Source organism: Diadema setosum, chromosome 13 (genome assembly GCF_964275005.1).
Source record: "Diadema setosum chromosome 13, eeDiaSeto1, whole genome shotgun sequence".
NCBI lineage: Eukaryota > Metazoa > Echinodermata > Echinoidea > Diadematoida > Diadematidae > Diadema > Diadema setosum.
Window position 1 is genome coordinate 34,512,586 of NC_092697.1, and position 13,605 is coordinate 34,526,190.

The 13,605-nt window shown below is 38.9% G+C and overlaps 1 pseudogene; it reads right to left on the reverse strand.

The window, feature by feature from the left end:
* Positions 1-10,170: 10,170 nt before the first annotated feature.
* On the reverse strand, positions 10,171-13,166 carry LOC140236615 (uncharacterized; annotated as a pseudogene).
* Between the last annotated feature and the right edge of the window lie 439 nt (positions 13,167-13,605).

Genomic DNA, 13,605 nt, shown 5'->3' on the forward strand with positions numbered 1-13,605 from the left:
TATATATATATATATATATATATATATACATGGAAAATTTAGGAAATAGGCCAGGTCAAGTCTTATCATTGGCAATGCAAGGCATTTTAATGTAAGACTTATATGTAAAGCGCAACTGCAAAAATCAATGATCTAACTTTGATATAACGAAGCGTTAGGTACAAAGGTGTACATTCTACATCACATTGCGCAACATTGCAGAGACTCTTGTTGCCGTTCGGATGTTCTGAGTACACTGCGTACATCCTGCTTATATTCAGAATGCCAACCAGGAATCACGCTGAATCACAATCCTTTGTCGGCTCCGGGCTTTTTGAAAAATGTTTCACACTCTATATCTCTTTATAGGGATGGTACAGTATTGGTGGAGATATTGGGCTTTTAACTTTTTGCACGAAACTAAGAAAACACTTATGATGTAGTACAGAACATACCATTTTAAGAGGAATTCAAAGTTTATTTGATGAAAAATCGGTTTGGAATGACTGAAACATCCAAAAACAAAGTAAAACAAAGCGATCATAATAAAGTGTGGGTCCCACAGTTCATGAAAATCGCTCTTTTTCGGATATCTCGGCCATTTCAAAACCAATTTTCATCAAATAAACGTTGAATTCCTCATGGAATTACATGCTCTTTCATATTTCATAAGAGATTTCTCAATATCTCACCAAAAAATGGTAGAAACCTGAAATTAGCTCTCAACCAAAACAACACGATCCCTTTAATGATGGCTAAAATAAATCTAAGAAAAATATCTTATTTCTTGATCATAAGGTGTATTAAATCCATGAAAACCAGACCAAACGGGAGAGGGTGTGGGAAGGGGTATCCCCCTTCCCACACGAGAGAGACTTTTAATTTTTAGAATTGAAATTCAGCAACCTGGTTCACACTTCGGGTGAAATATTTGGACAGATTTCTATCAAAAAAGCAAGAAAATCTTCTCATCTCGGGAATTATGACTATAATTATGTGTGTGTGTGTGTGTGGGGGGGGGGGGGCAATTGATATGCTTACCCTTGCAATATTCTTATGGGGAATTTTCTTTCTGTGAAAAAGCATCTCGGGAATCATTGGGGGAGGCGGAAGGCAAAATTATAATATGCTTGCCCCTTAAAATCTTCTATAAGGCTAAGGCTCGCACTTGGTCTCGCATTTTCAATTTGGACTGGTCATAAATAAAGTGCAGTAGGTAGACACTACATCCTTGCAGCACACGTACATTTACACGTACACGCAAACGTGAACGTGCTCCGTACCGTACGATCTCGTACTGTACGGTCGATAAATAGTGTAACACTGCAAAATTAAATCAGAGCTGCCAGAGCCCGGGGTGCGATTTTTTTTCCCCACGAATTTCTTGTCCCTGGTACAAAATAAAAATAAAATAAATAAAAAGAAATTACAATAAAAGAAAATTTTTAGCGTCCGGCGTTGAGGTCGCTCGCAGACTGATTTTTTTTTTTTTTTTTTTTTTTTTTTGTCTGAAGGGGGGTGCGTTCGCACCCAACGCACCCCCCCTTTTTTTGTCTGAAGGGGGGTGCGTTCGCACCCAACGCACCCCCCCCCCCCCCCCCCCCCCCCCCCCCCCCCCCCCCCCCCCCCCCCCCCCCCTGGTGACGCCCATGATAATAGATTTAAGTTTCAGGGCTCTTGCACGCACCACTCACATTGAAACACAAAATAATTACGTAGATTTTCTATTATCGACAGAAACTGTCTTGGGTTTGTTTTGGCAGGAGTGAAATTCAAACAAAGTACTCGAGAGTATGTACACGCAAACACACACACACACACGCACACACACACACACACACACACACTCAAAACTATAAGAATAGCCTCTGAAGTATTATCAAACATTCCTGTTATGCAATCACTGTATAGGGCTGTGATAACCTAGCTGTAGTCAGGGCGGCTTTTGAGGGTTTATAGGGCATCCGCATATGGGGGGAGGGGTTATAGTCTGTATGACATCTGTATAAGGTGCAAGCCACGGGCGTGTTGTGAAATAATCATAGCATTTTCTTCATTGATTGCTTATGAGATTATTGTGGTTGCCTGCAGTGTCAATATTTTGCGAAAGCATTGGCAAATTTTGAAATTTCAGAACTTTTGTACCCTTAGCCGATTTTTAATGGCACATTTACTGTTCTGTTTATGTGATTAACTTCGTTTAACAAAGACAATTTGAAGATGGAGTATCATCGTACTTTGAGCGCGTAATCAATTTGTAGATTACTTTGACAGGTAAGCACGATTAAAATAAAAGTTAAGATATTCGACCAGTCGTACCACTTCAAAGAGAAGCAACCTTGTCAGATTTGACACGAAGCGTATACTTAATGTACCAAGAACTGTACCATAACCACGATAACAGTTTCTTTGGTAATTGTTGGTAGCTTGTTTAGGCTATGCCAAGTTACATTTTATGAAAGGGACTTTTATACGCACACAATAACCTCTATAAAGTTTTACAGCACTTATTGGTTGCTCAATAGGCAATAATTCAGTCATTTGGGAATTTTGTCAGTTTTCAATTTGCATCTGAGTACCATTGTTAACACACGTTTGTCCTTTCTGCTGTTCCATTTTCTTATGCAACTTTGATAAAATATCTTATGTGATTTTGGACTTCATTGTGAAATTCCTCTATAAGTGTCTTTTTGGTGTTAATATCTAGACACGTAAAAAGAAAAATGCAATTTTAGATTGACATGTAATTACGAAATAGTGACATCGATCCTCAGCTGATATTTAGATACATATTATACGAGGTGGTGTCAAAACCCTCGCTGTATCTTATCATATCAGTATTTATAAAGATGCATGTACTTTTTGTCGATGATTTTCTTGGTAATCTCTGGGTCTGGGGTCCAAGGTCAAGGATTTGAGACAGGGTTGAAATATTAAGATTTCATCTGTTTGTACAGGCCCTTAACAGTGTTTCCGCTTGCAATATTCATACAGTATTCATTTCGATACCCAATTTCAACTACATTTGTATATATACATATGTATATATATATATATATATATATATATATATATATATATATATATATATATATATATATATATATATATATATGTATGTATATATATATATATTTACAATGTCGTATATGTGTTTTAATTGTAAAATGAACAATTTCAGCTATTGAGCTGCATGTTCTTTTTCTTGTCAATAAACCTATGGAATTGAATTGAATATTGAAATCGAAATATAACGCATCAAAATATTGTAGAGAGGAAGTGATTAAAAATGATTTCTTTTTTTTCGGGGGGGGGGGGTGAGACGAGGGACATAACGTTACTTAATCATGTATAAACCCTTTACAAAATGTTGCTACCCTTTCTGATAACATTTTATACACAAATTTTGGAAGAGTTCGCGCGATGACATCATTAACTTTATTCAATTTTCGCATTTGATTACTGCTTCGTAAAATGCACTGATCAGTGGGAATCAATGGAAATGCTGGGAAATGATTGTTCCAATCCTTATGGGATTCATTCAAGAGTTCATTGTATATATCTATTGTTGTGTGAAAATGATTTGCTTCAGAATGGTCTCATATTCAAGTAATGTGCAGTTTAATGCTTCCAGGTTAGCGTCCCTGGTCAGTGACGGAGCATTAATCTGCACATTACTTGAATATGAGACCGTTCTGAAGCAAATCATTTTCACACAATAGATATACAATGAACTCTTGAATGAATCCCATAAGGATTGGAACAATCATCTCCCAGCATTTCCACTGATTCCCACTGATCAGTTACTAGCCTTCCCCTTTAAGAACTCCATACACCTCTTTTGAATTTGTTCAGTATTCGTATTTTGTAATATATTTACTAATCTGTTTGCTTGTTTTTTTCTGTCTAAAAGTGAATATGGCATTGAATTTTCTCTTGAATGCGATGAACAGAAAGGTCCATTGCTCACCTTCAGCAGATTGTAACGTGTTCAAAGTGTTGCACTCGAGGTTTGAAAAGCATCAGTAGGCTTTAAATACAAATCTGGAAATATACCGGCATCTCTTAGTGGTACAATCTATCTGTTTAACTTTTTTTTTTATTCATTTCCGTGTTTATTTATAGATACCTATGATCAATTTACTTATCAAGCATGTGGGATGCGGTTAATCTGAAAATAATGAGATGATATCTTACCATATAGGAAAACGATTAAAACGGAAAGTTTCTATAGAAAAGGAAGTTAGAATTACAGACTAAACCCGGATATTGGGAGAGGGGGTTGAATCCCATGTAAGACACTACCACTTTGGAAAGGAACGGTATAGTCGCGTCCCTCCCCTACCCATCGGTTCTGTTAAAAAGGCCAGAGATGACATCATCGTCTTGTCAACAAATCTTTCCAGTTCTCTAAAGGCAAAAGAAATCGAAAAGTCCTATTTTTCTGTACCTGAAGTTTCGAGGACATGGTTCTACCGGAACGTACCCATTACCCAACCCATAAACCAAACATTAACATACACAAGTAACCATGTAGCTCAAGCTACTGCAGCTTAGCGTTCAGTGACATTACACACATGTGCAAACACAAATAAACACAAACAAAGTGTAGACGCAAATGCTGGATTGGAATATAAAGCCAAGTTTATTTGACAGTTTTCTTCACATTCCACTGTGTGACATGGTTAAAACAGTAAATATCTAAATAGTTCTAGGCTCAATTTCACGAAGAATAAAATGAAAGGATGTCAACGTAGATAGCATTTTCATGTAAGAATCGAACATAATTGCAGCGGCGACAATGGAAAACAATAGAACAGAATACATGGATGCCCCGTGAAATGATACGAAGTCATATCAAGTATACTGCACACATGCAATTTTGAGTATTCGTTATCACCGACATGACGGAATTGTGAGACCATGACATTATGAATTTATCATAGCGCGTCATGGCTCATGTGTATAATGTATTATGATCGTAACAATACTCGATCTCCTTTATGAAAGAATTTTGCACCAGTGAGATGCATAATTATGCGCATGACATTTACCATTGTCGACTATAAGACTATTAAAGGGAATGAAACCCAAATATATAAAATATACGGATTGAGTGAATGCAGCAATATTGAAAGAACACATCAATGAATTTTGAGAAAATCGGACAATCCGTTCATATTGTAAATTTTATGAAGCAGTGGCGGATCGGGGGGGGGGGGTGGGCGCACCGGTCGCGCGCCCCCTTTTTTTTAATGAAATAAATAAAAAGGAAGGGAACAGTGCGCTTATTTCTTTTTAATTTTCTCAATTATCAAAAAATGTCCTACCTTAAGCTGGTATCTCACTGAGCGGCGAACGTTTGCGAACGTAGCGAATTTGAGATTCGCCAACTTTTCTGACGAATGTTTGCGAAAAATCAAAGTTCGCTTCTGCCATTAGCGACAGTTAGCGACTTTTAGCGATGTTTAGCGACAATTAGCAACACTTTAGCGAATGTTTGCGAAAGTGTTTGCGAACACAGGTGGCGACTATTAGCGAATGTTAGCAAATGTTAGCGACAATTTTGCAAATGTTAGCGACAATTTTGCAAATGTTAGCGACAGTTTTGCAAATATTAGCAACTGTTTGCAAATCCTTTGCGACAATTTTGCGAATGTTCTTGGACCTAGAAAAGTACCAGGCGATTGTGTATAGTAAGACCCATAAAACGACATAAAACCTTCCACTGAATTCAGATCTCTTGTGACAACCGTTCAAGATGGATTTCCAGGATATGGAAATAAATTTCTGCCAAGAAGAGGCTCAAGGTGTTGCTATCCTTGAAGAGCTGCTTTGTCAGGCTGCTGCTACAGCTATTCTCTCTAAAAAAGAAAGAGTGAAAATGTTCACTCTTGAAGAAGTGAATAACAGAAAAGAGTGAGTTTCAAGTGAAATTAGAGTGATTTTGGACTGAAAATGTTCATTTTCACTCATTTTGGAGTGACTTCAGGGATCACTCCAAGATTTTCGAGTGATCCCTGAGGTCAGTCCAAAATGAGTGAAAATAGATATTTTCACTCAAAATTCACTCCAATTTCACTCAAAACTCACTCTTTTCTGTAATTCACTCCTTCAAGAGTGAACATTTTCACTCTTTCTTTTTTAGAGAGTTGTGCAGCATAAGAGAAATGAAATAAAGAAAAACAAGAAAGGAAGTAGAAAAGAAAGAGAGTCAGAGAGTGCTTGTTGCAGAGGACAGACTTTAGTCAATATGAAGAGCTTTTGAAGCAATTACAATCATGATGGAGATGTCAAGAGCTTCAAGAACTTTCTTAGAGAGGAACCTTGTCTGTTTCAGAAGCTTTTATATAGGAACCATGTGGTTACTTGTTCGCTAGCAGTGGCGAATCATATAAAAACTTTAGCGACACCGTATTACGAACGTTTGCGAATTCTTACGAGTGTTTTGCGAATGTTTGCGAATGTTTGCAACTGTTAGCGAAAATACAAATTCGCAAAGGTTCGCAAAGAAATTTTGAACATGTTCAAAATTTCTTTGCGACGAGAAAAACTGTTTGCGACAATAAAAACCGTTTGCGAACTTTCTTGCGAATGTTAACGAAACTTTTGCAACCGTTTACGAACCCTGGCGAATTCCCAAATTTGCTACGTTCGCAAACGTTCGCCGCTCAGTGAGATACCCCCCTTAGAAGCGTCTTTAATAGCCTTTTTTTTTGTGCTTGTCAGCCGATTTACCCCGAAAGTGAAAATTCCTGTGAAGACCTCTTTTTTTTTGGTGTGTGTGTGTGTGTGTGTGTGTGTGTGTGTGTGTGTGTGTGTGTTTTGCTTGTCAGCCGATGAAACCCGGAAGTGGAAATATTATAAACTCCTTTGCCTCCCCCCCCCTACGGAATTCCTGGATCCGCCCCTGTGAAGTTATGAATTTTCAAAGTTTTGGTGCTGCCATCGCTGGATGAGAAGACTACATACAGCTGTCATTTTTTTTTAATGAAAAGTATACACACTTTCCTCTTGATAACGACAAAATTTTGTCAAGAATAAATACCCCCCCCCCCGTTTTTCTGAAAGAAATAAGTCAGGTGCTTTATCATTATGTGCGAAAAATAAAAGTATTTGCATTCTCTTTACATTTTCTTTATATCATTGTCCATGCATAACGTCAAGAAGTGTTGTAGTCTTCTCATACAGGTCATATAGAAATGGTGGCACAAAAACTCTTGAAACTCTTATCAACTTTGGATGGATGGTAAGATTTTCCTCACACTTCACTGCGTTCTACTGTTATTGCTGTATTCACTCTGTCCATTATCTTTTGCTTTGTTCTCCTGTTAGAGCATGTCGCTCTGCTAAACGTGCGTCAAGTGCGAACGAGAACTCCGTCTGAAAAAGGAGAAAATATTTGAGAAGCAGTGAATTTTGAACACACGAAGTTTATTGATCTCTTCGTTAACGTGAAGTTATCATCTGCGTATTCACTAATTCTGGTTGTTGTTGTTGTTGTTTTTTTAAGACAAAATTTGTGTTAAACTTGTATTTCAGGAAAAGAAGTTGCATTCTTGACTATATTACTAACGTTTTTGTCGCATTAAGAGGAAACCATCGCCATCAAACTGTTTTAAAATTGTTTTTGACCATCACTATTATTTTTTATTTGGTTTCGTATAAAACTTAGGCATATCATGCCGTCTTTACGAAATGATTATTCCTTTTTTTTTGGAAATATGTGTGGAACTAAGCTATTTCGTGAAAGGATTATCCACGAAATTAAGTAGCACCAGTACTACGGAAAATCTTCCCAATCATTAAAATACAGTGCAGGCTTTGGTTATATTGAAATTTATGTAAATATTGACCTCAGTTTTCACTGTTATTCACTTTCTTGGGTTAATTCGCACAGGTATTACGCATTTTCTTTAACAACTATTTACTATTATCACTGGAATCTTTTTGTGTTTCACATGACGACTAATCGATACAGAAAACAGGTCCTCGATCGTACAGAGAATTTGTTTACTTATACAATTATGTCATTCAAATCTGATCATGATTATTAGACAGTTTTATATTCTAGAGACATGGAAGCTTGCGTGAATCATACTCAACATTAACAACATGTTATGCATATAATCTGAAATTCAAGTTATGAATCAGGTAGCATAAACAGATAAAGTAAACAGAATTGTACAAGGTCCGCAGGGAAAGATGACATTTTTATGGTAGATTTCGCATAACTGACTGGTGATACGGCAAATGGAATCACCGCTTGCATTTCATACTTTCTGCGGTGCACGCCCTTGCATATGTATCAATAAAATTGTTAACATTTCTGTTTGATAATGGAGACAGCCAGGATCCTATATGGTGGATTCTGTCAGTATGAACGACAAGGAAGAGGAAAGTAAAACCTGCCGAACCGAAGCTTGAAAAAAAAACACACATAAACACATGGCAAGCCATGTTTAGATTTTGTCGTCATCCTCCATCACATTATAACGTTTGTACCTATTACTGGGAAAAAAAAATACAAGCAGGAAGAATACGTGTATCTTCATTGGTGAACTTGTGCTCATTTATGTATATGTTAGTCGTAGACATACACCACTTGACGAACACAACTAAACTGATACTTTCAAAGACAAAATTATGTCGTGTGGGCGTTGTGATACTCCGCATACACTAGGTTTAGTAACAGTGATTAAAAGGCAAATGTCATTTAGTTGGAATTTTCACTTCAATTTGATTTGGCAGTTTCGATCAATAAGATTGAATTACCGTTTCTTCCTTATATGGAGATGAATGGAAAATGTAATACATCATAACTGATACGTACATAGATAATTATGATTGACAGGTAAAGCTTTACGGCGTTATTCTCGAATGGGAAGGCGTTTACTGATTCAAGAATCTACATTTACACGCATCTATGATTTACAAAGCCAAGACTATGCGAGCAAAATAGACTTTTCTGTTTTCATTGATATACTTCCGTAGTCTTTGAATGTTACTAAAGCAGCTCCGGTGAAGACAGAGACGAGGGAAAAGCCTGAACTCTGACTGAAAGACAAACACACAAACTATGAGAACATTACTAAATTCACAATATCCTTCGCGCAATTTTCATTTAAGATCATCCAGTCGCACCTTATCAAGCATTCTCATATCTCTCGACTTGCATTATTGACGAAGTCCTCATAATTGTAAAACCACGTCAATTAACTGTTTAACAAAAGATCTTGCACATATTCTTAAAGAGCATTACCAAGCTTGAGGTAGAATTCCTCTGTACATTTGAATATGGGTGCTGTCATTTTCCATCATTAGTATTGACTATTAAATTCATAAAGAGTTTCAGGGTTTCTGTTCCATATCCTTAACAAGTTATCGTTACATGCCTATTATCATACAGAGAACTGTACTGTTAAGAAATACGAGCATAAATTGGAATGATGGCAGCAGCCTGATATGGTTTTATAAACTGTTGTAACCTAATGGGCATGTTGCTCAAGTTGAAGATACTTGTAACTACTTATGTATTAACAATGCAAAAAAAAAAAATGATAACAGCAAATCAACTTTCCATTGTATCCCCAAACACCGTACAGAAAACAGGAATATGCTGGTGTATTCATTGGTTTCTGACAAGATTTTTTTTTTTTCCTTGTGCAACTATATAAACATAAACCATCGAACACTGAATGACGTCCCCGATTAACCGATACTTGTCGGTAATCATTTCGTTCTGAAATCATGAATGGAGCAAAAATCAAATGGCGGATGAGCCGTAACGGCACCCGTTTGCTTACTGGAATCGACGCAAAGGTCCTGAATATTGAGGTACGGGAACATTTCATGAAACGCTCGTTCAACAGCTGAGAACATACATGTTGGGTGAAAGATATGGCTTAAGAGATTGACCCAAAGAAGAGATTACGACACATTACAGTATAGAGATAAATCCAACAATGCAAATGCAGCCTGGGAATAGAGACATAGTCGAGATATCACTTTGGTAATTAGATAGACACAACTTTTATTTTTCTTGCTCATTTACTTCCACCACGCTATAATGGTGCACAGTGTATGTTTCAGTGAATCCTAATCATGATTTCATTTTTCTCCTTCAAAAAAAAATTCACTCAAAGGGATTAAGATCTACCCACAATTAAGCCTGTAAGGGGTACATAATTTCTATAGACATGTACCAAGAGATTCCAGCGTATAATTGGGCGTGGTCGGTGCAGATATTCCAGAATCGTCTGTTTGAATGGTACTCCTGGAGTCTAAGGTTTCGTCTAAGGTGACGCAGGCCTCACGAACCGCGTCGAGTCCAAAACGTTTGGAAGCCTTGAATATCGACTTCACGTCCGGCTGAGAAATAGCAATCTTCCCAGTGTAAAAGTAGTTGAGGATTTTCTGCAGGGTTTCTGGGTTAATCCGCTTGACGAATACGTCCATTGTCTTCGAGCCATCCAGCTCTCTCTGACAAATTGCTCCGAGGAGCTGTGGACCTCTAGCAACACCCGGTGACAGGGGAAGTCCCGCGTGGCTGTTCGTAGAACCACATCGATAAGTTGACCTTCTTTGCGAATTTTGTTGAATTCTCTTAGCATCCTGATCGCAAATCCGGGATCTTCCATGCTGAATTCAACAGATGCTTGACTGCTGGTTTCGTTCGATGACTCACTCGTGCTACTGGAAGGTCGTCTGGCGACTGTTGTTACGTGATCCGGGAGGAAAGCCATACCGACTTCTGGATGGTTTCTAGACATTGATTCGGTCAAGTTAGCTACGGGATACCGTCAAGGATTTCTTTAGTTCCGGTGGGACTTGTCTCTATGTGGTCGTGGAGTGGGGATTCGGCAACGCACTTCGGACTTTCAATCAACGGAGACACTGCTAGAGGACTAGGAGAGAATAGTTCCGATGTCTCGCTACCACTGAATCCACTTCCACTGCTCGATCTTCCGCTACCGGGGTAAAATACCTGCTTTCCAGGAGTGCGACTGGGTGTCCTTGACCTATTTCGGTTTTCGCTCAGCGAGCGTCCAAGGAAGATGCGACACTCATCACCGATTTCAGGAAAACGGAAGACGCTTGCGAGCTCCTTGGGTTTGCGTACACGGTCTCTGGAGACTCCACTAATTGACCCAGTGTACGCGTAATCTGTCAGATACTGCATGATATTCATGTCAACACCTTGCATTTGGATGATTTCACGTCTTGATATGCGACCTGATTCACTAGACAGCATTCCACGGAAATACAAACTACTCGCCGCCATCACAAGTCTATGGCAGTGATTTTCCCCCCGTGGAAAATCAAGATCAAGTCTTGAGGCGACACTCTTTCCTAAAATTATTCAGTGTGTTCATGATGTCCGACGCTCTGGGAGCACCGATAAGACCGGTACTTCCACTCGAGCTTGCCGTTGAAGACGCACTTGACATACTCGCAGGAGAGTCCAGGCAAGGGCGCCGGAAGCGGGGGGGGGGGGGGGGGGGGGCAGGGGTGGCACTTGCCCCCCCAAACAAAATGTTGGGGGGGGGGGCAAAACGAGTTTTTGCCCCCCAAAGTGCCCCCTGTAACAAAAAATTAATCACTGATTTAAAGATCAAAATGAACAATAAAGGCATATTTCTTGTCTAGATGTAGTAATTTCATAACTGAAAATGCAAAAATTTTCGCCCCTAACGGGGCGAAAATTATAATACACTAACAACATACAGTATTGTATCTATACACTAATAGGAACTTATGAGTAAATTTAGTGTATAGATGGTAGCCTCGTGTCCTCGAATGTGCCCGCTGAAACATACCTTTAGTAAACCTTACATTTTTCATTTTCTTCTTTATTTTCTAGCAGTATAAGAATATTTTTTTATTGTTCGGACGATGCGATCACGTTTAAGCTTTTAATGAGTACATTTCAGATAAATTGCAAAGTGAAAGTGGCTTGCTCGTTCTGCCCGTACTTAAAATGAAAAGTTTTCATAAGTTACTATCATAGTCCTTCGCAGTGATTTCTTTTACTATGTTTAATTCCTCAGAAATTTAATTTAAAATGCTCTATAAAAGCGACTTTTATACTCTGTTTTTACAAAAAGTCCCTACCGTGGGAGGGGATATCCTCCTCGAGGATCTCACACCATCACATAATATACCCCCGTATGTTAAGATCATAGTCCTTCCAACTGATTTTTTTCAATATGTTAATTCCCTAGAAATTTGCTTTTAAATGTTCTATAAACGCGACTTTTATACTCTGTTTTCACAAAAAGCCCCTACCGTGGGAGGGGGTATCCCCCCTTCCACACCCTCCCCCCGCTCGATCGCTTCGCTCCCTTGCCGAGGATCTCGCACCATCACATTATTAATGTACTCCCGTATGTTATGATCATAGTCCTTCCAACTGATTTTTTTCAATATGTTAATTCCCTAGAAATTTACTTTAAATTCTCTATAAACGCGACTTTTATACTCTGTTTTTACAAAAAGTCCCTACCGTGGGAGGGGATATCTCCCCTCCCACACCCTCCCCCCGCTCGGTCGCTTCGCTCCCTCGCCGAGGATCTCACACCATCACATTATTATGTACTCCTGTATGTAATAATCATAGTCCTTCGCACTGATTATTTTTCACTATGTTTAATTCCTTAGAAATTTGCTTTTAAATGGTCTATAAACTTTTGTACCCTGTTTTACAAATACAATTGGGGGGGGGGGATCCCCCTTTCCACACCCCAACCCCCCCCCCCCCGCTCGCTCGCTTCGCTCCCGCGCCGAGGATCTCACATCGCACATAAATGTGCCCCCGTTGACATTTTGCCCCCCCCCCCCCAAAACCAGAAGTGTTCCGGCGCGCTTGAGTCCAGGGTGTCCCCAAACTTCTCGGACGGGGATCCTGGACTCTGGCATTTGCCCTTGGGCGTAGATGCTTTGGGAGGGGAAAATCTCAACATTGGTACGTTGTTTGAGTCTAACCTCACACCGCGATGTCCATTCGATCTGTCGAGGCTCAAGTCTCTTTCGCAACTCTCCCCACGAGTTGTTCGATGCTGACAGTATGTACGCTTGGAGCGACCACTTGCAGACGCCGACCTCGAACGCCTGCTCACTGCCCGGGCTGACGGGCCTTTCGCAACGGCGTCTCGACTTCCGCAGCCATTCTCTCGTACGGAGGCCATTGCGTGCAATTACCTGCATTCACATTGATATAAACAGAGATATATCATCAAATGCATATTTTTACATTTTTATAGGTAACTATATACATGAATAACAGCCAGAAAAGCTTTCCACACTTACCTGGCTTTTGAACAATATTCATGAAATGTGTGTATATGAAGATATATAGATATACATAGAATGGATGATTTCAGGCCAATGTCATAAATACATGTATACTAAAAGAATATTCAGGGGAAAATAAGATATAAGTATCCAAAATGAGTGCATGAAAATGGAATGAAAATAAGCAAACTGTTTGGTATTATTTTAACTTTCTGAAACACTCAAATTCTGAAAAAATCTATAGCATTTTACTTTTTTTCATAGATTTTGCCCAAGTGGAAATGGGCCAAATCTCCAATCTTTTCGATTTCCTTTGACACAATACGTTACTTT